The 19122-nt window shown below is 35.7% G+C and overlaps 1 pseudogene; it reads left to right on the top strand.

Annotated features, from left to right (window-relative positions):
* The first annotated feature begins 9298 nt into the window (after window positions 1–9298).
* LOC139851934 (heat shock cognate 70 kDa protein-like) lies at window positions 9299–11260 on the top strand (annotated as a pseudogene).
* Window positions 11261–19122: the final 7862 nt, after the last annotated feature.

Here is a 19122-nt window from a genome sequence, read left to right on the forward strand (position 1 = left end):
ACATTACAGCAATCATTAGGAACTCGTCTAGACATGGGTACTGCCTATCATCCACAAACTGATGGGCAGAGTGAAAGGACGATACAAACGCTTGAAGACATGCTACGAGCATGTGTTATTGATTTCAGAAACAGTTGGGATCGACATCTACCATTAGTAGAATTTTCCTACAACAACAGCTACCATTCAAGCATTGAGATGGCGCCGTTTGAAGCACTTTATGGTAGAAAGTGCAGGTCTCCGATTTGTTGGAGTGAAGTGGGGGATAGACAGATTACGGGTCCGGAGATTATACAAGAAACTACCGAGAAGATCATCCAAATTCAACAACGGTTGAAAACCGCCCAAAGTCGACAAAAGAGCTACGCTGACATTAAAAGAAAAGATATAGAATTTGAAATTGGAGAGATGGTCATGCTTAAAGTTGCACCTTGGAAAGGCGTTGTTCGATTTGGTAAACGAGGGAAATTAAATCCAAGGTATATTGGACCATTCAAGATTATTGATCGTGTCGGACCAGTAGCTTACCGACTTGAGTTACCTCAACAGCTCGCGGCTGTACATAACACTTTCCACGTCTCGAATTTGAAGAAATGTTTTGCTAAAGAAGATCTCACTATTCCGTTAGATGAAATCCAAATCAACGAAAAACTCCAATTCATTGAAGAACCCGTCGAAATAATGGATCGTGAGGTTAAAAGACTTAAGCAAAACAAGATACCAATTGTTAAGGTTCGATGGAATGCTCGTAGAGGACCCGAGTTCACCTGGGAGCGTGAAGATCAGATGAAGAAGAAATACCCGCTTCTATTTCCAGAAGATTCGTCAACACCTTCAACAGCTTAAAATTTCGGGACAAAATTTATTTAACGGGTAGGTACTGTAGTGACCCGAACTTTTCCATGTTTATATATATTAATTGAGATTGATATTTACATGATTAAATGTTTCCAACATGTTAAGCAATCCAACTTGTTAAGACTTGATTAATTGAAATATGTTTCATATAGACAATTGACCACCCAAGTTGACCGGCGATTCACGAACGTTAAAACTTGTAAAAACGACATGACGATATATATATGGATATACATATGGTTAACATGAGATTATGATAAGTAAGTATCTCCATAAGTATATTAACAATGAGTTATATACATATAAACAAGACTACTAACTTAAGGATTTCGAAACGAGACATATATGTAACGATTATCGTTGTAACGACATTTAAATGTATATATATCATATTAAGATATATTAATATATCATAATATCATGATAATATAATAATTTAACATCTCATTAGATATAATAAACAATGGGTTAACAACATTAATTGAGATCGTTAACTTAAAGGTTTCAAAACAACACTTACATGTAACGATTAACGATGACTTAACGACTCAGTTAAAATGTATATACAAGTAGTGTATTTAGATGTATTAAAATACTTTTGGAAGACTTCAAGATATATATCAAAACACTCATACTTAACGAAAATGGTTACAGTTACTTTTCCATTCTTTTCTTTCATCAAGAATTCTAGTCGTATTCTTACCCGTATTATACACAGCTTCAAAACGTACTTACTATGAGTATATACCAATAGGAACTAGCATGGGATTCCACTCTTGATTATGTCATGTATGACTAATCAATTTTAACTTCTACCATGAGCTAGTCAACTAACTAGAACTCCTTTTAACCCCACTCACCACTCACCAATTACCACTCATCATTCACTCCATTTCACTTCCAATTCTCTTTCTAATTCTCTCTCAACACACACACACTATTATGAACGTATTTTTCCAATAGTTAATCATCATCTTCATCAAAAATCACTTCAAGAATCAAGCTATAATCATCATAGGAAGAACACTTCAAGAACACTTCAAAAATCCCTTCAAGTTTACTAATTTACTTCCAAGCTTTCTAATCCATTCCAAGTAATCATCTAAGATCAAGAAACCTTTGTTATATATAGTAGGTTATCTTTCTTATTCAAGGTAATATTCATATTCAAACTTTGATTCAATTTCTATAACTATAAACTATCTTAATTCGAGTAAAAATCTTACTTGAACTTGTTTTTGTGTCATGATCCTACTTCAAGAACTTTCAAGCCATCCAAGATCCTTTGAAGCTAGATCATTTCTTGTCACTTCCAGTAGGTTTACCTACTAAACTTGAGGTAGTAATGATGTTCATAACATCATTCGATTCATATATATAAAACTATCTTATTCGAAGGTTTAAACTCGTAATCACTAGAACATAGTTTAGTTAATTCTAAACTTGTTCGCAAACAAAAGTTAATCCTTCTAACTTGACTTTTAAAATTAACTACACACATGTTCTATATCTATATGATATGCTAACTTAATGATTTAAAACCTGGAAACACGAAAAACACCGTAAAACCGAATTTACGCCGTCGTAGTAACACCTCGGGCTGTTTTGGGTTAGTTAATTAAAAACTATGATAAACTTTGATTTAAAAGTTATTATTCTTAGAAAATGATTTTTATTATGAACATGAAACTATATCCAAAAATTATGGTTAAACTCAAAGTGGAAGTATGTTTTCTAAAATGGTCATCTAGACGTCGTTCTTTCGACTGAAATGACTACCTTTACAAAAATGACTTGTAACTTATTTTTCCGACTATAAACCTATACTTTTCTATTTAGATTCATAAAATAGAGTTCAATATGAAACCATAGCAATTTGATTCACTCAAAACGGATTTAAAATGAAGAAGTTATGGGTAAAACAAGATTGGATAATTTATCTCATTTTAGCTACGTGAAAATTGGTAACAAATCTATTCCAACCATAACTTAATCAACTTATATTGTATATTATGTAATCTTGAGATACCATAGACACGTATACAATGTTTCGACCTATCATGTCGACACATCTATATATATTTCGGAACAACCATAGACACTCTATATGTGAATGTTGGAGTTAGCTATACAGGGTTGAGGTTGATTCCAAAATATATATAGTTTGAGTTGTGATCAATACTGAGATACGTATATACTGGGTCGTGGATTGATTCAAGATAATATTTATCGATTTATTTCTGTACATCTAACTGTGGACAACTAGTTGTAGGTTACTAACGAGGACAGCTGACTTAATAAACTTAAAACATCAAAATATATTAAAAGTGTTGTAAATATATTTTAAACATACTTTGATAAATATGTATATATTGTTATAGGTTCGTGAATCAACCAGTGGCCAAGTCTTACTTTCCGACGAAGTAAAAATCTGTGAAAGTGAGTTATAGTCCCACTTTTAAAATCTAATATTTTTGGGATGAGAATACATGCAGGTTTTATAAATGATTTACAAAATAGACACAAGTACGTGAAACTACATTCTATGGTTGAATTATCGAAATCGAATATGCCCCTTTTTATTAAGTCTGGTAATCTAAGAATTAGGGAACAGACCCCCTAATTGACGCGAATCCTAAAGATAGATCTATTGGGCCTAACAAACCCCATCCAAAGTACCGGATGCTTTAGTACTTCGAAATTTATATCATATTCGAAGGGTGTCCCGGAATGATGGGGATATTCTTATATATATGCATCTTGTTAATGTCGGTTACCAGGTGTTCACCATATGAATGATTTTTATCTCTATGTATGGGATGTGTATTGAAATATGAAATCTTGTGGTCTATTGTTACGATTTGATATATATAGGTTAAACCTATAACTCACCAACATTTTTGTTAACGTTTAAAGCATGTTTATTCTCGGGTGAATACTAAGAGCTTCCGCTGTTGCATACTAAAATAAGGACAAGATTTGGAGTCCATGTTTGTATGATATTGTGTAAAAACTGCATTCAAGAAACTGATTTCGATGTAATATATTTGTATTGTAAACCATTATGTAATGGTCGTGTGTAAACAGGATATTTTAGATTATCATTATTTGATAATCTACGTAAAGCTTTTTAAACCTTTATTTATGAAATAAAGGTTATGGTTTGTTTTAAAAATGAATGCAGTCTTTGAAAAACGTCTCATATAGAGGTCAAAACCTCGCAACGAAATCAATTAATATGGAACGTTTTTAATCAATAAGAACGGGACATTTCATCAATAGTTGTCGATCAATTACCTCGCGTATCCAATGATAGCGAATATCAATATGTTTTGTACGGGAATGGTACATGGAGTTCTTGCTCAAATCTAGAGCACTCTGACTGTCACAATATACCTTGTACTCCTTTTGCTTGATTCTAAATTCTTGGAGATAACGCTTTAACCATAAAATTTCTTTTCCAGCTTCTGCGGCAGCAATATACTCTGCTTCAGTTGTGGATAATGCAACACACTTTTATAGTCTTGACTGCCATGAAACAGATCCTCCTGCAAAAGTGTAAATGAATCCTGAAGTAGATTTCCTACTATCAGGATCTCCGGCCATATCCGCATCTGTATAGCCTTCCAAGATTAGATCAGCTCCCCTGTAGCAAAGACATAGATTCATTGTACCCTTAAGATATCTGAGAATCCATTTTACCGCATTCCAATGCTCTTTCCCGGGGTTCAAGAGAAAATGACTCACTGTTCCAACTACGTGAGCAATATCGGGCCTTGTACACATCATTGCATACATCAAACTTCCAACTGCTGAAGAATATGGTACTGAAGACATCTCCCCGATCTCTTCCATGGATGAGGGACATGATCTCTTACTTAACTTGAAATGGTTGGCTAATGAAATGCTAACAGGTTTGGCATTGTTCATATTGAACCGTTCAAGCACTCGTTCAATATACTTCTCCTGAGATAGCCATAACCTTCTATTCTTCCTGTCTCGGGTTATCTGCATTCCCAAAATTTGTTGAGCCTGTCCTAAGTCTTTCATGTCAAAAGACTTAGAGAGTTCCTTCTTCAGCTGGTTGATCTTCGTTGCGTCTTTCCCTATGATCAAAATATCGTCTACATATAGTAGAAGAGCAACGAAATCTCCTTCAGAAAACTTCTGAATGTAGACACACTCATCTGCTGCAGTTTTCTTGTACCCTTGACTCACCATGCAAGAGTCAAACTTCTTGTACCACTGCTTAGGTGCCCGCTTTAAACCGTACAAACTTTTCTTCAGTTTGCATACGAGGTTATCTCCTGAAACCTCAAAACCTTCTGGCTGCTCCATGTAAATTTCTTCATGTAAATCTCCATGAAGAAAAGTTGTCTTTACATCCATCCGTTCAAGCTCCAAGTTCATACTTGCGACCAATCCAAGTATGACTCTAATTGAAGTCATCTTGACTACTGGTGAAAATATCTCGTCAAAATCAATCCCTTTCTTCTGTTGGAATCCTTTGACTACAAGTCATGCTTTGTATTTCACCACTTTTCCACTACCATCCATTTTCAGCTTGAACACCCATTTATTTTTCAGTGCCTTCTTCCCGTGTGGAAGTTCTACAATCTCATAAGTTTGATTTTTCTGCAGAGAATCCATCTCATCCTGCATTGCGAGCAACCATTTTTCTTTATCCTTATGAGTTACTGCTTCATGAAAATTCTCTGGTTCTCCATCTTCAGTAAGTAGAAAGTACTCGGATTCTGGATATCTACTCGATGGAATCTGACCTCGTTCAGATCTACGAACTTCTGGAACATTCTGAGGAGATCCACCATCATCTTGACCTTGTGATGGTGCTGAAACGTCTGGCAGATGGGGTTGTGGCTCCCCCTGCTCAGCACCGTCATTTTCCTCATTATCTTCTACTTCTGGCATTTCTTCTTGCACTGAAAATTCATTTCTCATGAATGATTCCGTTGTTGCCTCTGGCACCTGAGCAGCAACATTTGTTTTCTGAGATATTGTGGGCTTTTCAATATCTTCTATTGTTTGGATTTCATGGAACACCATGTCCCTACTTCTGATCACCTTTTTCTCCTTTGGATCCCATAATCTGTATCCAAATTCTTCATCTCCATAGCCTATGAATATGCATGGAGTGGTCCTTGCATCCAGCTTCTGCCTGAGCTCCTTGAATACATGTCCGTACGCCAAACATCCAAATACTCTTAAGTGAGAGTATGATGGATCCTTTCCAGACCAAAGTTTCTCCGGAACTTCAAAATTCAGTGGTACTGATGGAGATCAGTTTATCAAATAACAAGCGGCTCTGACTGCTTCTCCCCAGAATGGCTTTGGCAGCTTAGCCATACTGAGCATGCTCCGAACACGTTCCATGATTGTTCGGTTTATTCTTTCTGCTATACCATTATGTTGAGGGGTACGTAGGATCGTCTTCTCATGTCGGATGCCATATGATCTGTAATAGGCATCGAACTGCCTGGAAGAGTATTCACCGCCCTTGTCGGATCGAAGACACTTTAACTTCTTTCCTGTCTCACGTTCTACCATGACATGGAACTGTTTGAAGTAATCGAACACCTGGTCCTTCGTCCGTAAGAAATATACCCACACCTTTCGAGAAGTATCATCGATAAACGTCAGAAAGTATCGATTGCCGCCAATTGATTCAACCACCAAGGGACCGCAAACATCAGAGTGTACCAGACTGAGTAACTCTGATTTTTTCGTTGAAGAGGAATTAAACGAGACTCTATGCTGCTTACCAAACAGAAAATGATTGCAAGGATCTAGTGCAGCATCCTTGTCTACATTGATAAGCTCCTTCTTTATTAGGGTAGACAACCCTTTCTCACTCATGTGAGTCTATGGTGCCATAAATTTTGTGAAGCCTCCTTTTCTGCAACATTAATACTGTCTGTGCAGATCTTCACATGAGTCTTGTACAGTGTGCCACAAATGTGTCCTCGAGCGACTATCATAGCGCCTCTTGACAATTTCCATGTGCCTTTACTGAAATGACTATCATAACCCTGTTTGTCGAGAGCTATCCCAGAAAGTAAATTCAGCCGAAGATCTGGCACATGGCGGACATCCTTCAGAGTGATTGTGCTCCCGGAACTTGTCTTTATCCTGACATCTCCAATTCCGACAATCTCAGCGGAACTGGAATTTCCCATCTTCACAACTTCAAAGTCACCAGCTTTATATGTTGTGAAGTATTCCTTGTATGGAGTCATGTGGTAGGAAGCTGCAATATCTACCACCCATTCTGCTTCTTCTCGTGAGACGTGAAGGCATGTCTCATCATGAGTTGAACAATAAGCTACATCACCAGAGATAGTCACTAATGTTTCTCCACCCTTATTCTTCGGCTGTGAACTGCTTTAACCTTGTTCCTCTTTCAATCTATAGCAGTTCTTCTTCATATGTCCCTCTAATCCACAATGATAGCATTTATATGTTGGTTTTCTACCATCAGCTGACCTGCCCCTGCTCTTGCTTCTGCCCCTACATTTATTTTTGCTACTCATTTGCTGTCTCCGCGATTCTCTGTGATAAAGGCATGGGTCTGATCTGTGCCCATGTCCTTTCTCCTTGCCTCTTCACTGAATAGGGCATCCTTGACCATTGACATGGTAAGTTTGTCATTCGGGGCTGAGTTGCTGAGTGTTACTACCAGCGTTTCCCAACTATCGGGAATGGAACTAAGTAGCAGTAGCGCCTGAACTTCATCGCCAAGCGGCATCTCTACAGAAGATAACTGGTTGACCAAGCTCTGGAACTCACTGGTATGCTCGGCAACTGAAGCTCCACTTTTGAGCTTCATGTTGACTAAACGCTTCATCAGCAGGGCTTTATTCCGAGCAGTCTTGGCCTGATACATGTCCTCCAACTTTTTCCAGAGGACATATGCGTTCATCTCTTGTGCAACATGGTGGAAGACACTATGATCAATCCATTGACGGATCTGACCAATAGTTTTTCGGTTTGATTTCTTCCACTCTTTCTCTTTGGCAGAATCAGGGTTTATACCCTTCAATTCAATAGGATCGAACAAATCCTTACAGCTGAGGAGATCTTCCATCCGAGGTTTCCACAGCGTGTAGTTTGTGGCTGTGAGCATAATCATAGCTCCGGAAGATGATGTTGACTCTTCTGTGGACATTATCACCTTACAAATAATTTTTTAACACAAACGGGGTTGAATTGTAGAAAACAGAGATCACCGTTACGTCCGGAACGGTTGAAAATGGTGGAATAGACACTTCGCGGCTTAAATTCCACTTACGGGGCAAAATTATAATTTTTATAAACTTTAAGGACCAAAAATGAAATTCTGAAAATTTCAGGGACCAAATTGTAAAATTTCAGAATTGCTACAGTACCTCTACAGTACTGCTACAGTGATCGTCTTCTCCGGCGAAAATTCCGGCACCGGTCGTCTTCTCCGGCGAGTTTCCGGTGAGTTGACCAAGCTTTGACCGCGTTTTCTGGGCTTGTTATAACTCCGTTTAAGTTGCCGTTTTTTGTAAGAGTATTACAAGACTCTTACAAAAAAAAACTCTCAAACTCACACACACTCACTAGGTTGTGATTACACTTCTCTGAGTGATTTAGGATGATTTACAACTGAGGTTTGCACCTCTATTTATAGTAAAAATTCTATGGCGGTGGAATGGTGTGAACGGAGAAGGTTGGCGGCCATCATCGTCATCAACTTTGCTACTTCCATATGAGTTGTCAAGGTTGCCTACTTTGAATATCTAGAAGGTGGGCTTCTAGATTGTAGGCTGGAAATCTTCATTAGTTCCATCATAATTGATATGCATACTGGCCAGGGAATTACTGAATCAACCTCCTGCAACTTGTGACTTTTATTTCTCAGAATATGCAAAAGTAAACATGAATAGTGCAGCGATAAATTTGGCACCTCTTAATGGGTACATACAATGTTTACACTTTGTGGACTCAATTAGCTCGTTGTACGAGATACTGTTGTCCCTAATGTAGATCAGTCCCAAGCAGCAATACCAAAATACTTGTATTTTGGTTATGTCAATCCACTACGTTTTCTTACAGATACTTGGCTGAGATTAGTTTACTCTTTTAGATAATAATATACACTCTGAATGGTGATTGGTTAATTCGACTTTAATTTTGAAACTAGATGTTATAAGGCTGTTTCATGTACAAGAGTTAGACCAAGTCTACAATTAAATTTAAAATGTGAAAGTTCCTTCTGTAATGTTATCATAAATTAATTATTTGTCAACTTGGTTCAACCAATGTAACTTGGCTTATTATAAATTCAGCAACTTCAAAAAACTAGTACAACTTGGCCACCCACTAATTGTTTCAACATAGATTCAGATAATTCTTTTCTTCCATTTCCACCAATTTTCTGTATTGTTCTGTGTTCTCTTTTCAACAATAAATTCACGTGATTCTTCTTTTCCATTTCCACAAAATATCTTTATTCGTTTAGTTTCTCTCCTTTTTTCAGTAGCTAAGCATTTCAAGATGTCAAGAAGAATAAAATCAACCGCAGTTGGTATTGATCTGGGAACCACATACTCGTGTGTAGCTGCTTGGTTTAATCAGCACAACCGTGTTGAGATCATTCCTAATGAACAGGGTAAAAGAATTACCCCATCCTGTGTAGCTGCTAACGAGACAGAACTTTTTAGTTGGTGAAGGTGCAAAAAATCAAATAGGAATGCTACTAACACGGTTTTTGGTAAGTCGTTATTTTATCGAAAACATACATATTTACAGTTGTATATAAGTTAAGAAACCTCATACACATCTATTCTGTTAATTTTTTCAGACGTTAAACGTTTAATCGGAAGCAGATTCAGTGATATCACAACACAAGAAGACATAAAATCATGGCCTTTTAAGGTGATAGAAGGGTCTTCAGATAAGTCGATGATAGTTCTTGAACACAAGGGCATTAACAAGGAATTTTCACCAGAAGAAATTTCATCCATGATTCTAAAAAAAGTTGAAAGTGGCCGCAGAAGCATACCTTGGAAATGGAACAATTGTTACTGATGCAGTTATCACTGTGCCTGCATATTTCAGTGACAACCAAAGACAAGCAACAAAGGATGCTGGTAAACTGGCGGGCCTTAATGTCTTGCGCTTAATTAATGAACCTACAGCAGCTGCAATTGCTTATGGTCTGGACAAAAGTGCTGATAGAAACCTACCAAATAAGAAAACTGTCCTCATCTTTGACTTAGGCGGGGGAACATTCGATGTGTCGCTTTTGAATATTACAAAAGATGGAACCATTAGTGTTAAAGCAGTGGGTGGCGACACTCATTTAGGTGGAGAGGATTTTGACAAGGCGATGGTCAGATACCGCGTACGAGAATTCAAGAGAACCCAAAAGAAAGATATCAGTACAAATGAAAAGGCAATGGCTAAGTTAAAAATTGCTTGTGAACAAGCAAAAAGGGATCTGTCTTCAACAACTCAAACGTCAATCGACATTGATGCTCTGTACGATGGAATTGATTTTTCAACAAAGTTCACTCGTGCTAAATTCGAGGAGCTCAATGCTGGTTATTTTAACATGTGCATTGAGAAAGTCGAGATGTGTTTGACAGATGGGGATGTGCAAAAGAATGATGTGGATGATATAGTTATTGTTGGTGGGTCGACTGGCATCCCCAAGGTACAATATATGCTTCGTGAGTTTTTTGATTGGAAGCAACTTTGTCAAAGCGTTGATGCAGATGAAGCGGTGGCTTATGGTGCAGCGGTCTTGGCTGCAAACTTAACCGACAATGGCAATAAAACTGTTAAAGATATCATACTTTTAGATGTGACACCTCTATCACTTGGCATTGAGATTGGCGAATCAAATATGAGTGTAGTAATCCCGAGAAACACACCAATACCTACCACGAAGGAAGATAGTTATGTAACAATGTTTGACAATCAAAAAGCTATAACTGTCCAGGTTTATCAGGGTGAGTGCAGCAAAACAAAGGACAACATATTTCTCGATGAATTTAGGCTTAGCGGTGTTCCACCTGCGCCGGCTGGTCAAGAAAAGGTGAATATTCGCTTTACCATGGATGCGAATGGCATTCTTAACGTCACCGCTGAGTTGCTATCTAATGGTCATAAAGAAGGTATAATAATTGCTGGGAGTGGGAATTTGTTCAACGATGACATTGAGAAGATGTTAAAAAAGATTGCTCTATGAAGCTGATTGTCACAGTGAGGACAGAGGAGACCAATAGCTTTTCTGCGTTCAAGTATTATATGTATCTGTATCTTTTGCCTTTTTACTTAAGTTTCTGATTATGATTCATGTAAATATTAAATAATATTTAGGAAAAAAGTTAATGTATGTAATAATTTGATTTCATGGCCAAAACAGAGCAACAGAATGCAAAAAAGTAATGCAATAAAGAAAGGCAATAGAAATAAACAATTTACCAATACAAATGCAAATTGCTCCTATAGGGAATACTGTCAAGTTGCAAGACATATTTTAGTAAAGTTAAATAATTGGTTTATATATTAATTATAAAGATACTCAAGGGACTTTGTCTTCCTTCGTTTATATGTCCTTCGTTTATATGTCCTTCTTATGTCAAATTATAGACTTGGTCTAAATGAGCAAGAAAGGTCCCCGCTTGACCGAAGAAACACACAGGGAAAAAAGAGAAAAAAAAAAAAAAATTTGATGTTAACTTTTTTTTGGCCAAATTACCATTTCACCCCAATGAACAGTGCTACGAACCCTCATAACGACATTACATGTGAGTGGGCAGAGCCTCCAAACTGCAACGACCCAGTCAACAGTTAATATATAAGGAACGAGCTGATACTAACCTGGTACACTTTTTTTTTTTTTTTTTAACGGGGATGATTTTATTAGAACACTAGCAAGGAGCTAGAAATTACAAAAGGCTTAGAAGTCATAGGTTCCAATTTAAAACCAATGAACTTCTATTTTTTACCCAATTAAAAGAATACAATCTAAGTAAATCAAATAGATTGCTCCTGTATCTTTGATATATACAGCTTATCAAGGTTCATGGATTGCCACTCTTTTTATAGTACTTTTTATTCAGCAGCTTTAACTAGTAAAAAAAAAAAAAAAAAAAAAAAAACCTTATCAAGTTGCTATTACTATATTTTGTCAACAATTCATATACAAATGCAACTTGTGAATTTTCAGAATTTTACAACTTATGTTCCATCATAATTAACATCATACTGGCTAGGATCAACCTCATGCAACTTAAGACTTATATTTCTCATAGAAAATGTTCAATGATATCGCCTATGTTTTATATGTTTTATATTCATTTTAACAGCGAAATTAATTTCGTTTTGCTATTTACTTATGTTAATTTCTTGAACTTTCGATACTTATTTTATTTGAAATTGATTTTTTTAAGGCATGATCTCAAAGTGTAACTAGTAAGAAGTGAACCTTGGTCTCAAGGGCGTCTAGATAGTGTGCGAGTGTAGGCAATCGCACAGAGCCTAAATTTTTTAAAGAGCCTAAAAATTTGTAATGACCCATGTATTATTGTTTCAATGATGAAAAGGAAAAATACATAAATTTAAAACAGCTTTGCGCAATTAAATGTAAAGTTGGAGACCAAATCAAATATTTGAGGACACAAAAGATATGTAAAATAATTGAGGATGTATTAAGTTTTAACTCATTTACACGCCTTCAACGATCATTTAACAATTTAATTAGGGGTCGTAACAGATCGAAGTTCATAACTATTGATGATAGTATATTGGGGAATATTGACTAGAAAGTGTTTCAACTAATTTTGCTTTCAAAAATGTTAGAAGTGTCATTTTATTTAAAGAATAGTTAAAGTATATTATAATAACAACTATTTGAGAATAAAACACTTTGATATGGTTATTAAATTTTTATGTGTAGTGAAAAGTTTAATTTTTCTAAAGACACATTTAATATCTCGAACAAAGCCTTCATAATTAATGAGACGGCTCTGGTAGGTCTCATTTGAAGATTGCAAGCATCCAACCACTAGGCCACCTCTTCGGTAGCTTGAAATTGATTTTAGGTGAAACTGTCTTAGAGATAAAGAATGAATGAACTTTTGATGGATATTCCACATTTAGCGGCATGTTATCGTTTTTGTCGTATCTTTTTGGTCTAGATTCGGATTGAGTTGATTCATAAGGCCAAACATTCGTATCTGAAAGGGCTAAAACTTCGTGATGATGACTTTCTGAAATTTGACGGGTATGGGTCAAACAGCTAGCCAACTACCATCTAAACACGTGGGTTACCAAATTGCTGGTAAAAAGGCTTCATTGACTTGCAAATGGGCTAATCGTTATCTGGTCCTAGATAAGATTTTGGTATCAACACTTTGAATTTTTTGGAAACTTGGGCCAGAAGAAAGATCAAAATTTTCAATATATTCTGACGGCTGGGAAAATTGTTCAAAATACACTTTTTTTTAGAGTCTTCAAACAAAATACACTTTTTTTAAAAAAATTGTCTTTTTACACCATTCGGTAGACGGGATTCCGTCTACCACATTTATCTGTCGTCTACTACCATTTTTACAAATTAGTCGACGGTGAGATAAAGGTGGTAGACAGAATTCCCGTCTACTGGCAGGGTTAGTAGACAGCGAGAACAAAGCAGTAGACAGACATTTACAAAGTAGTCGACCGTCTACTGCCTTGTTGTTGCTGTCTACTGCCTTGTTAGTGTCTACAAGGCAGTAGACAGCAACAACAAGGCAGTAGACAGCAACAACAAGGCAGTAGACGGTCGACTACTTTGTAAATTCTGTCTATCACCTTTATCTCACCGTCGACTACTTTGTAAAAATGGTAGTAGACGACAGATAAATGTGGTACTGCCTTGTTGTTGTTGTCTACTGCCTTGTTGTTGCTGTCTACTGCCTTGTAGACACTAACAAGGCAGTAGACAGCAACAACAAGGCAGTAGACAGCAACAACAAGACAGTAGACGGTCGACTACTTTGTAAATGTCTGTCTACTGCTTTGTTCGCGCTGTCTACTAACCCTGCCAGTAGACGGGAATTCGTCTACCACCTTTATCTCACCGTCGACTACTTTGTAAAAATGGTAGTAGACGACAGATAAAGGTGGTAGACGGAATCCCGTCTACCGAATGGTGTAAAAAGACAATTTTTTTAAAAAAGTGTATTTTGTTTGAAGCCTTAAAAAAGTGTATTTTGATCAATTTCCCTAAAAAGAAGGCGACTAGCAAGTATCTTGGGCTGTACGAAAATCTTAATTATAAAACCCACTTCTTAAACTCTTGTTTTGGATATATATCTCAGGATTAGTTTGAATTTGCTCTCTCGAAGCTGACGACTTGGAGACCACAATACTTCAAGTTTGGAATTTTGGCTTTTTATCGAATTTTATTCAACTTTAAACAATTGGTACTCTCTATTTTAATTTATTGTTATTTACAATGACGTTATAATATATAAATATATATATAAATGGATAGTCAATTATTGATACACAAAAGTAATATTATTGTATTTCCTAAACTTGTGATATTTTTGCTATAAATAGCCATGAATGCAAGCATTAAACTTGCACCATTTCTCACACTTACAAAGTATTTCTTTCTTTCTCTCCATTATAATCTTTGTTCTTACACTTCATTATTAGCATTCTTAATCAAGAATCAAACCACTAAAGGTAGTTATAAGCCTACTGAATTATAACATCAAGAATCAAACCACTAAAGGTAGTTATAAGCCTACTGAATTATAACACGTTATCAGCACGATAATCTTAATACTAATTATGGTTGGCTCTGTCACCTAAATGATATATGGTCAGTTATACCACCTGAATAATATATGGTCGACACTGTCGCATAATTATCATTTATGTTACTAACATTTATATTTCTATTATCTAACATTTATATGGTCGACACTGTCACCTAATTATCATTTATGTTATATAACATTTATTTATGATTGCTTACATATGGTCGACACTGTCGCCTACTTATCATTTATGTTATATTAAATTTATGTTTAATGTTTATATACTTATGAATATAAATTGACTCTAATTTATCATGTTGTTTGTTTTAATTTTTGATAATAGAAAATGTCGAATCTGGAAAAGCTTAAATTTACTCCTTTAGAATCAACGGGAAACAACTACATGCCATGGGTTATAAAAGTAAAAATGCATCTTAAATCAATGGGCATTCTTGAAACCATAAATGAAAACAACACTTGTTCTGAAAAAGAACAAGCAACGGCATGTTGCTTTATTCATCAACATATTGATGAATGCTTACAAAATAATTATGTGACTGTAGAAGATCCCCATGTTTTATGGGAAGGTCTCAAAAGCAGATTCAATAATCAAAGAGAAATTTTACTTCCAGCTGCTATGGATCAATGGAGAACATTAAGGTTCCAAGACTTTAAGAAAGTAAATGAATACAGCTCAGCTCTGTATAATACAGTCTCACAACTTAAATTTTGTGGACATGAAATAAGTGATGCAGACATGTTGGAGAAAACTTTATCCACAATGAATGCTGCCAACATCACAGTGCAAAGAAATTTGAGAATGCTAAAGTTCAACACATATCCTGAACTTAATTCATATCTCTTGGTTGCAGAGCAAAATGATGAGCTATTAATGAAAAATCAGCAATCCCGTCCTACTGGTACACTTGCAATCCCTGAAGCAAATACTGCAAATAATTATAAACAGGGACAAGGACGCGGGCAAGGTCGTGGTTATAATAACCATCGCCATCATCATGCCAAAAGCCATAACTATGGTAGAAACCATCCTTATGGTAATGGGAATGGGCGTGGACGTGGCCGTGGTCGTGGCCGTGGTGGTCAAAGAAATAATAATCCACGAAAATATAAATATCAACCACAAAACAAGCCCACTAAACAAGATGTTGAAGAAAATTCTTCTAAAAATTCTGAAGAATCTTGTTACAGATGTGGTAGAATGGGCCACTGGGCTAATACTTGCCGAACATCTAAACATCTTGTTAAGATGTATCAGGATTCGCTGAAAGGTAAAGAAAAGGAAGTAAATTTTGTGGATAATATTGATCCAACAGTCACTGAGCAACCATCTGATTTATATGAAGATTTCTTGAATTAAATTGATATGTTTCTTTTATAAATAAAACGATTTAACCTTTGTCATCATGTTTTCTCAAATGTTTCAGTTCTATATGTTTTATCAAATGTTCCAGTTCTATGTTTGATGTTTCAATTCTATGTATGTCAAATGTTTCAGTTTTATCTATTTGTGTGTAATAAACATTTTGTGTAACATTTATATACTTACTGTTTGTTTCTTATATATGAAGTTTAATATGAATTCTGCTAGAACACAACATCAATCAAGTAGTGGAGATCTCTGTATAGCAGATAGTGGTACTACACACACTATACTTAAATCTGAAAAATATTTCATTGATTTGAAACCAATGGAAGGAACTATACATACAATATCAGGTGCTGCTAACTTGATAGAAGGGATAGGAAAGGCAAAATTCATATTACCAAACAGTACAACATTTTTAATTAATAATGCCTTATTCTCTCCTAAGTCAAGCAGAAATTTATTGAGTTTTTCTGACATATACCTTAATGAGTATGATTATCAGTCAGTAACGGCAGAAAATGAGAAATATTTAAGTATCACTAACAAGAATCACGTGATTGAAAAACTGCCAAGACTTAATTCTGGATTACATTATATACATATAAATGTACCAGAAGCACATATGGTGATTAAAGAAAAGTATATTGATCCTGGTGTATTTAATTTATTGCATAACAGATTTGGCCATCCAGGATCAACAATGATGAAAAGAATTATTGAATGTACACATGGACATCCACTGAAGGATAGAAAAATCCTTCATGATACAATGGTTCCATGTATATCTTGCTCTCTTGGAAAATTGATAACTAGACCCTCACCACTTAAGGTTGAGAAAGAATCACCAATGTTTCTTGAAAGAATTCAAGGTGATATTTGTAGACCAATTCATCCACCATGTGGACCATTTAGATATTTCATGGTCCTAATAGACGCATCTAGCAGATGGTCTCATGTTTGTCTGTTATCAAGCCGTAATGTGGCATTTGCAAAATTTCTTGCCGAAATTATTAAATTGAGAGCACATTTTCCTGATTACATCATTAAAAAGGTGAGACTTGATAATGCTGGTGAGTTTACATCTCAAGCATTTAATGACTATTGCATGTCTATAGGAATTGTTGTTGAACATTCTGTTGCTCATGTGCATACACAAAATGGTTTAGCCGAGTCACTGATTAAACGTTTACAGTTAATCGCTAGACCATTGATAATGAGAACAAAACTCCCTGTATCTATATGGGGTCATGCAATTTTACATGCTGCTGCATTGATTCGCATCAGACCAAGTGCAAGTCATAAATATTCCCCCCTACAACTTGCTTTTGGTCAAGAGCCAAATATTTCCCACCTTAGAACATTTGGTTGTGCAGTATATGTTCCAATTGCGCCACCACAACGTACAAAAATGGGTCCTCAAAGGAGGTTGGGAATATATGTTGGATATGAAACATCTTCAATCATAAGGTATATTGAACCTATGACATGTGATGTTTTTACAGCACGTTTTGCTGATTGTCATTTTAATGAAACATTGTTTCCTAGATTAGGGGGAGAAATAAAAAATAAAGAAAATGATGTTTCATGGTGTGAACCTCAATTAAAGTATCTTGATCCTCGCACAAAAGAATGCGAGACAGAAGTTCAAAAGATAATGCATATACAAGAACTTGCAAATTAATTGCCTGATGCATTCATAGATACAAAAAGGGTGACTAAATCATATATACCAGCAGTTAATACTCCAGCTCGAGTTGAGATTCCAAATCGGAAAACTGATAATGTAGTCACTCAAGAATCTATGCCACTTCTGAAACGTGGGAGACCAGTTGGTTCCAAAGATAAAAATCCTCGAAAAAGAAAATCAGCTGATAATAAGGTAAAAGAAAGTGTTCAAGAAGAACCACAAATCAGTACTCCTACTGCAGAGGAGATTGATGATGTCAATACAAAAATTGCAATCAATTATGCACATTCAAAAATATTATGGAACCGAAATGAAATGAAAAATCTTGATGAGAAATTTTCATTTAATGTTGCATATGACATCATGAATAATGATGATGATCCAGAACCAACATCTATGGTTGAATGTCAAAATAGACATGATTGGGCTCAATGGAAAGAAGCAATACGAGCTGAATTAGAATCACTCAATAAAAGAAAAGTTTTCGGATCCATCATTCTCACTCCTAAAGATGTGAAACCTGTAGGATACAGATGGATTTTTGTCCGAAAAAGAAATGAGAAAAATGAAGTTACAAGGTATAAAGCTAGACTTGTAGCTCAAGGTTTTTCTCAAAGACCGGAAATTGATTATGAAGAAACTTATTCCCCTGTTATGGATGCAATTACTTTTAGATACTTAATCAGCCTGGCAGTTTCTAAAAATTTAGAAATGCATCTCATGGATATTGTGACTGCTTATCTATATGGATCACTTGATAGTGATATATATATATGAAGATACCTGAAGGATTTAAGGTACCAGAAGCATCAAATGCAAAACCTAAAGAAATGTATTCGATTAAATTACAAAGATCTTTATATGGGTTAAAACAATCGGGACGTATGTGGTATAACCGATTAAGTGATTACTTGATAAGCAAAGGGTATACAAATAACCTTACTTGTCCTTGTGTTTTCATTAAGAAAACAACATCCGGATATGTGATCATAGCTGTTTATGTTGATGATCTTAACATCATAGGTACAAATAAAGAGATCCATGAAGCCATTCAACTTCTAAAGAAAGAATTTGAAATGAAAGATCTCGGAAAAACCAAGTATTGTCTTGGTTTACAAATTGAGCATATGCCTAATGGTTTACTTGTACATCAAACAACATATACTGAAAAGATTTTGAAACGTTTCAATATGGACAAGGCAAAACCATTAAGTACTCCTATGGTTGTTAGATCACTCAATGTTGAAACTGATCCATTTCGTCCATGTGAAGATCATGAAGATATTCTTGGACCAGAAGTACCATATCTTAGTGCAATTGGAGCTCTTATGTATCTTACAAATTGTACAAGACCTGACATTTCTTTTGCAGTTAATTTGTTGGCA

Source organism: Rutidosis leptorrhynchoides, chromosome 6, assembly GCF_046630445.1.
Source record: "Rutidosis leptorrhynchoides isolate AG116_Rl617_1_P2 chromosome 6, CSIRO_AGI_Rlap_v1, whole genome shotgun sequence".
NCBI classification, from domain to species: Eukaryota; Viridiplantae; Streptophyta; class Magnoliopsida; order Asterales; family Asteraceae; genus Rutidosis; species Rutidosis leptorrhynchoides.